This window comes from Peromyscus eremicus, unplaced genomic scaffold (assembly GCF_949786415.1).
Source record: "Peromyscus eremicus unplaced genomic scaffold, PerEre_H2_v1 PerEre#2#unplaced_582, whole genome shotgun sequence".
Classification (NCBI taxonomy): Eukaryota; Metazoa; Chordata; class Mammalia; order Rodentia; family Cricetidae; genus Peromyscus; species Peromyscus eremicus.
The window spans coordinates 124,142-132,043 of record NW_026734818.1 but is presented as its reverse complement, the minus strand read 5'-3'; positions in this window follow the sequence as shown (position 1 = coordinate 132,043).

The window sequence follows — 7,902 nt, the reverse complement described above, 5'->3', positions numbered from 1 at the left end:
TTAAGGTAATTAGATGATAATGTCAGTGTCACATTAAACTGCCACAGTTACAGAACAGCAAGTATCCTCTTGCTAAGAGCTCATGAAGCATACTCTTATAAAATATAAGAACTAAGAGTTTTAGCTATTGCTACAAACTGAAAATAACTTTCTGGGTCATTCCAACTGTTCTACGCTCATCTCCACCAGACTGTTTACAACTCTTCTTACATAAAGTATTTATTGTAGATAAGTGCAATGTTTTTTTCCTGTGCCAGCCTTGCTCTTACACTGCTGATGTGATTCATGTCACAACAGTGTAATCACAGAGCGAATGAAATTAGACCTGAGAATATTTTATAATACTCTATCTCATCGTTACCTTTGAAATCTCATTTTTAGATTTAATTTTAGAGTCTTAAAATGTACAGATAGACCCCACCACTTGTTCATACTGCTGAGAGATGTAGCCCAACTACATATTTTTAAAAAATGACCCAGATATTCCTGATATATCTCTCTCATATTTTGACCCCTTGAACCCTTAATAATTTATGAATCAGAATACCAACACTCTGAACTTGAAATGACTTATTCACATAGAAGAAAGAGGAAACAGTAAAGATGAAGTAAAAATGTGTTGGACTCCTATTTGCCTGACAGGTAAGGGGTAGGTAGACCTACCTGGTCACTCCTGATAGAGGCATCAGCACATAGACAAGCAAGACCGCTCTGACCTGCCCTCCCACTGCCTTCACCGCTGGCCTTACACAATGGAAATTACTGACTCCCAGTTATAGGGGCCAGAAGATCTGGCATGAGCACTGTTGTTTTCTTCTGGCAGCTGGAGGAGAGAATCTGCCACCTACCCTAAACAGCTGGTGGTGGTTTACTAGCAATCTTTGGTGTTCTTAGACATGAGGACCTGATTTCTAGCTTCCTGTCCACCTGTTGATTTTCCCTGTGCCTGTCTGCTTCTGTGTTTATGTTTCCCCTTGTTAGGAGCACGAGTCATAGTTTGTGTTGTATACTGTAGGGCCAGCCCTAACAACTCACTGCAGACTCCTTTTCCAGTGATCATCATGTATGATTCTGGGGTTGAGGTTTTAATGTATTTTTGCAGGGGGTACAATTCAGTCCACACTTATTTGCATGCTGCCTAACCCAGATTCTGTTTGCTAAACAGGATCTCATTTTATACTCTATTATTGTTACATATCTTCAGAATTCTGCCTTGTCTCTCCACCCTAACATTTCCCCCAAAGAAGGATTGGTTGGAACCTTGGAGCTCAACTCTAATTGATAGTATTATTGCTGGGTTTGTTACTATATACATCATTGGGACTCTATCACTATAATTTTTCTTATATTACTTTAAGGTTCATGGCAAATTGTGGAATGCATGCAGGTTAAAATCTAACTATTATACTTAAGCTAATTAAGGTATGTATTGTTCCAGTTACCAGTCAGTCCTCAGTATTTCCAAAACAGCTAACATCTAATGGCACTTTTTTTGCTATAATCTTTATATTGTACGTTAAACCTGGAGTTATTCTGTACACCTGATACTTTGTGTTCCCTGACCTACACCTCTCTCTATTCTTTCTCTACGTAAAGATATTGGTGTCTATCTATGTATACTTGGATTTCTGCAGATTTTCTATCCCAGAAGATAATAGATTTTTTTCTTTTTTGGTTAGCATAATGTCTAGGCTCATTTATGTGTGGCATATGGCAGAAGCTTGTTCTTTTAGGATTGAATAATATTCTGGTATACCATATTTGTATTCTCGTCTCTCAACAGAGAATATTTGAGAACCTTGGCTACTATAACTGATCATTCAGAGGACATGAGGCTGTACAAAGCTTTACATGGCAGTGATTCCATTTCTTTAAGGTTTCTGACCAGAAGAGGGATTACTAAATCACAATTCTGATCTCATATTAATTTCTTTAGAAACTTTATACTGTTTTCTGGAATAGCTATATCAACCCACATTCCTGCCAATATCCTTACCAACATCTGTTATCTTTTAAAATTATCACTTAAGAAAAACAGTAACGTTAGCATAAAGGAAAAGTCTAATTACCAGGGTAATGAGCAGTCCAGCATGAAACAGCCTTTCAAGCATTATTTATATGAAATCTAATCAGATTGTCCTAGCTTTATTAATATGGTTGTTTTCTGATCAACTTTCTCAATCACGTTTTTCAGAATGCTTTTTTTTCTTTAAAAAATAATTCATTTGGCTTATGCTTCTTCTGTAAATTAGAGCCTGTGAGTTTTTGCTGCATGGTAAACTTGCTTTATAAATATTTCACTTCTTCCTAGGTATTATTCCTTCCTTTTTAAATCTCGTGGTAAGATATTCCACTCTTCTGGAAACATCTTTCTTCTCAGAATTGCTTTTCCTGATACCAGGGGACTGAGGCAGGAAAATAACAACGTCAAACTCATTCTGAGCAAAATAGAGAAACTTGGTCTCAAAAATCTTTGTTCCATTTATTTGTATTTCACTAAAATGCTAAGAACTTGATAAAGAAATCACAGAAGACTGACCTGTAGTGGGTAGCCATTCCAGCTTTGATCTGGAAGTTTCAACCCCCGTTGAGACTTCGGCAACCGTCACGCCTACAAACCGGAACCAAGTGAGGAGATATTGGTGTAATTATTATGGCCACTCCACGTAGCTAAAAGGAGATTTATTTAGTGGCGTAACTTACAAGTTAAGGGATCGGTAGGTCGCGGGGTCTGGGGAAGGTGTATCGCAGTCCAGCGGTGTTCTCTGGAGCTCTGCTTGGCCCACCTTCACCGTCCAAGGTCCCGGAACCAAGTGAGAGCACCGCCCATCCAGATCTCAGGTCTCCAGGCGCCTCCCTTGGCCCGGCCTTGTAGGCGTGACGGTTGCCGAAGTCTCCATGGGGGTTGGAACTTCAGATCAAAGCTGGAATGGCTACCCACTACAGGTCAGTCTTGACCCATACTTTTCACTTAGTTTTTCTCTTCAAATTGAAATTATGAGTTTCATTATGAAATAATCATGTATTCATAGCATGTAATTTGGTCTTATTCACACATACTCTTTACCCTGTCTTGGACCCCATCCTTTATCTAAATAGCCCCCACTCTTCTCTCAAGTCTTAATATTAAATTTTAGGTCTAGCCGGGCGGTGGTGGCACACACCTTTAATCCCAGCACTCGGGAGGCAGAGCCAGGTGGATCTCTGTGAGTTCGAGGCCAGCCTGGACTACCAAGTGAGTTCCAGGAAAGGCGCAAAACTACACAGAGAAACCCTGTCTCGGAAAAAAAAAAAAAAAAAAAAAAAAAAAAAAAAAAAAAAAAACAACCAAAAAAACAAATAAATTTTAGGTCTAGAGTGCATATGAAAGAAAAGATGATATTTGTCTTCCTGGTCCTGGCATCTTCCACTTCGTATAATGATTTCCAGTTCTATCCATTTTCTTCTTTTGAAAATTACAGTTCATTCTTTTTAACAATTGAATAGTACTGAATTAAGCATACTCACATCATTTTGTTATTCTCTAATCTAATGGTGAACACCTAGACCAATTCCATAAATCATTTGTTATGAAAAATACTGCACTTACCATGAGTGTGCAGGAAGCCCTGCACTGTGCTGAATGGAATTCCTATATGTAACTACCCAGATGAGGTACAGCTGCATCCTGTGGTGGTTCTGTTTTTATAACCTAAGGAACATTCCTACTCACTCCCAAAATGGATACACTAATTTACATTTCCCTCTACTATTGTCATTTGGTTTCTTGTTGACAACTATTCCGATTAAAGTGAGATAAAATTTCAGTAGAGCTTCCATTTGGGTTTCCCAGATGGAAGATGGACACCATTTTGTCATAGACTTCTTTTCTATTTAAATTTCATTTTTTTAACAACTGTCTGGGCAACTTATCTCTGTGCACTTACTGATTAGGCGATGGTGGGTCCTTAGTATTATGAATTCCCTCTGTGGTGTATTAATCTCAGAGACAAGGGGTAATTGTGGGGGTTAATTAAACAAAGTGAGGTAAGAATGAAATTCGTCTCAGCCCAATGTTATCATAACTAGCACTTCCATAGTCTAGTACTTCCATAGTCTGGACCAGATCATTTTACTTTACTTTGTCCATATTTAAGCATGGTACAATTTTGGAAAAAAGTATTCAGATAACAATTAACTCAGTTGCATGACTATAACAAAGCTTCAGACATGTTTACATTGATTTTTTTTTTCTTTGGTTTTTCAGGACAGGGTTTCTCTGTGTAGCTTTGCGCCTTTCCTGGAACTTGCTTTGTAGATCAGGCTGGCCTCGAACTCACAGAGATCTGCCTGGCTCTGCCTCCCGAGTGCTGGGATTAAAGGCGTGTGCCACCACCACCCGGCCATGTTTACATTGAAGCTCTTTGCAAAATACATACAGCTTCATCTGTAAGGTGGTTTCTTGTTGACATAGAAACAATCCTCAAGATAAGGATCTGGGGAGAATGACTGTGGTAATCATAATGCTAGTGGGTGTCAGAATTGCCTTGGTCCTAAGAAGACACAGAAGTCACTTAGGCTGTTGTAAAGAACAAGTGACATCCCTCATAAGAATGGACTTTATGGCCTAAAAGCAATGCTCAAGATTTAGGGTCTGAGATAAGTAAATTCTGGAGATACGGGCAGAGCCTGTCTCCTCAGACAGCAAAGGATCACCAGGCTGTAAAGCTCCATCATTCCTGGCATTCCAGGTAGAGCAGCTGCACACCTCCTTCCATTGAAGAGGTGAGCTGTGTGTTTAACTTTCCTGTCTTCTCCAGTGCTTATGTGTGTGCATAAGGCTTTTTTTTGTTTGTTTGTTTTTGGTTTTTGGTTTTTCGAGACAGGGTTTCTCTGTGTAGCTATGCGTCTTTCCTGGAACTCACTTGGTAGCCCAGGCCGGCCTCGAACTCACAGAGATCCGCCTGGCTCTGCCTCCCGAGTGCTGGAATTAAAGGCATGCGCCACCACCGCCCGGCTCATAAGGCTTTTTTTACCCTCTACGCTTAATAGTTTTTTCAAAGGAACCATATAATGTCTCATTTATCCTGCATTACTAACCAAAAACAAGCATTTAGATAATCGCTTAAAGTATCATTGATTGACTACTGAAGTCCAACTCGGAGCATATCCAAGATAAGTATTACTTTCTTTCATGGCATATCACATAATTGTTATTTGATAACAATAACTGGTTATAATCAGTGGTTACTGGGGCTCCCATTCCTTAGGTATACTATTCACAAGTTTCCACCTGTAGCCCGATTTCATGGAGTGAGAAGAGACCTTGTCATTCATGTAATTTTCTGTCCAGTGGAAACTAATTATTGATCACTCTTACAGAAATAATGTTTTATCAGTGAGCAATGTCAGCCTATTAATCATGAAGGTGGACTCAACTGAAATGTGTTCCAGGTCTATTACTTCAAGGTAGAAGCATGGACCAGAATTATAATGATAGTGATCACTCTGGATGCCTTTAAATTATACTATGAAAAATGTCACAAATCCTATGTTGCCAACTTTTATTGTCTTATCTAGACTATTATAATATTTGGGCATTTAGTGCTTTAATTCTTTGCCATTTATGTGCTCATGCATATGGTTTGTTAACTGTAGTATGGATGTATAATATCACTTGAACAATTTGCTGGGAAAAGCCTGTATAAGAACAGGCCTACCTCAAAATATCTACTTTCTCTAAAAACAATTGCCCTTTCCACTTCTTCTATTGTAAGTGCTTAAATGTTTATAAATTTATGACTTGTGTATATTTCCCTTATCCAGGCAGAAGGAATGATATAAATTAAGTAGTAATATTTCTCTCTATCACATGAGTAATCAAGCATTGCATCATTAATATTAAGCCTGTTCTCTTTGTCTATAATTTATAGTGGGAACAAGCCACTCTGTGGCTAAAACAATCTGGCAAGCTCTGACACCTTTGCTACCTCTGCTATTTCACCATGTTAACTGGAGGTCATTGTTTCTGTCTCTTTTCTCAGTTACTGACTTTTCATAGGATGTCCTAAACCCATTCTCCCTATGACCTAGGAGGATATCATCTCGGCTATTTTTTTTTTTTGAATCCCAAACTACACACTTTATGTTAATGTCCTTTCATGCATTTTGGATAATACATTATACCAATTATAGCCAGCGAAGGTTAACCTGACAATTTGCTCATGTTATAGCTGGTCTTACCTGAAATATGATGGATTGAATGCTTCAGTTGATTCAATCAGACACTGAAATTTTAAAAAGGATAAGACCATTCACTTTCCATAAAATTGCACTGTTTTTAGGCCTTTAAAATTGACACACCTTGAAAAGTGCCCTCCATTATGGATTTCCCTTTGTACGGGTGCCAATGGTAACTGTGTAAGCTTCCTTCGGAGAGGGTAAGTGCAGTGGGTGAAAGAAGGATAGCGCACATTTGGCAATCGCATTGAGTGAGTTTGCAGTTCGTTAAGCCTTAGAATTGAAGCTCTTCTAAATAAGACAAATGTGTTTCCTTTCGATCAATATTTTAAGTATAATTATTTTAAATCACTTACTTGGCTATTTCATGTGTATTTTAAGATGATAAGAGGTAAATGAGTTAAGATCTTGACATTTCAATTGTTAATTTTCTACTCCATCACTTTCTGTGGCATTGAGGCACTGGGATACACATGTGTATGTATGGAGCTCCCCACAGAGAAAGTATATTCTTCCTATAATCCCTCAGTATGCAACTGTAAAAATTCAGAAAATACTGTTCAGGGAGTTTCTTTTCTAATGAATGAAGTCCACTTCAAAATTAAACATTTTCTTAGATACAACTATTTTTTTACCAACAAATGAAAATATATTCAAATACAAATTTATTACAGAGGAATTCTCACAGCAAATATTTGTGATTCATGGTAGGCAATCAAAAACATAGTTAATTTTCAACATATATCTAATTGGTGTATTTGTAGACGTAGTGACATTATCTTTTCTTCTTTGGAAACTCACCTTGTGGCTCCGTTGTTTCAGAACTGGAAATGATGTCTTTAATCTTTGAAATTCCTCTCCCTGGAAACATTCTTCTGCAGTTATTCAGTGCCTCAGCAGTTCACCTCATGGTTTCACTGCCCACTGACATCTTTTCCACTGACCTTTCTATTCAAAATCCCGTCTCTGCTTCATCCTTCTCCCCATCAGTTGCTGATGCCTTCATACTGTCTTGAGTTCTTCAGCTAAGTGCCTATGGTCGATCACTTTTCTTATACTGAAGATTCCTTGAGGATGGAGAGCTCTGTCTGATTTGTTTTTCCGCTATGCCTGAATTAGGGTTGGACATATGGGAAGCTCTTGGGAGTTATCTGTCTGTGCCTCAGACAAGGAAGTCTATCATCCTTTCTCTTCTTAGAAATTATATTACTTACCAATTAACATATTTTCCTTTTCTATAAAATATATTTTGATCACAGTCCTCCCTTCCACCAAGTCCTTTCAGTTTCTCCCCATCTTCCTACCTGCCGAAATACATGTTTTTTCTCCACTCATCACAAACCACAATTAACTCTTACATTTATTTACCTAAAGATTTTGTTTTGTTCTGTTTTTCTTTAGGGATAGGCTCTGCCTGTATAGAACAGGCTGGCCCCTGTGTCCAGCAAATTTACTTATTAGAATGTTTAAGAAAAAAAGATAAAAATAATTTAGTGAAACTTGGTAGTGTGTGCAAAGTTTTAGGTACTGAAAAACTAAGAACTCTACCAAATATACTCATCTTTCAGATTTCTTATGGATAGCTTCTATGTCATACCCTGAACAATACATTGTATTTTTGCTGTAACAGTTATAATTGTGTGTTCTTAAATGTAATATAAAATCTGAAGAGGGATTCTGAAG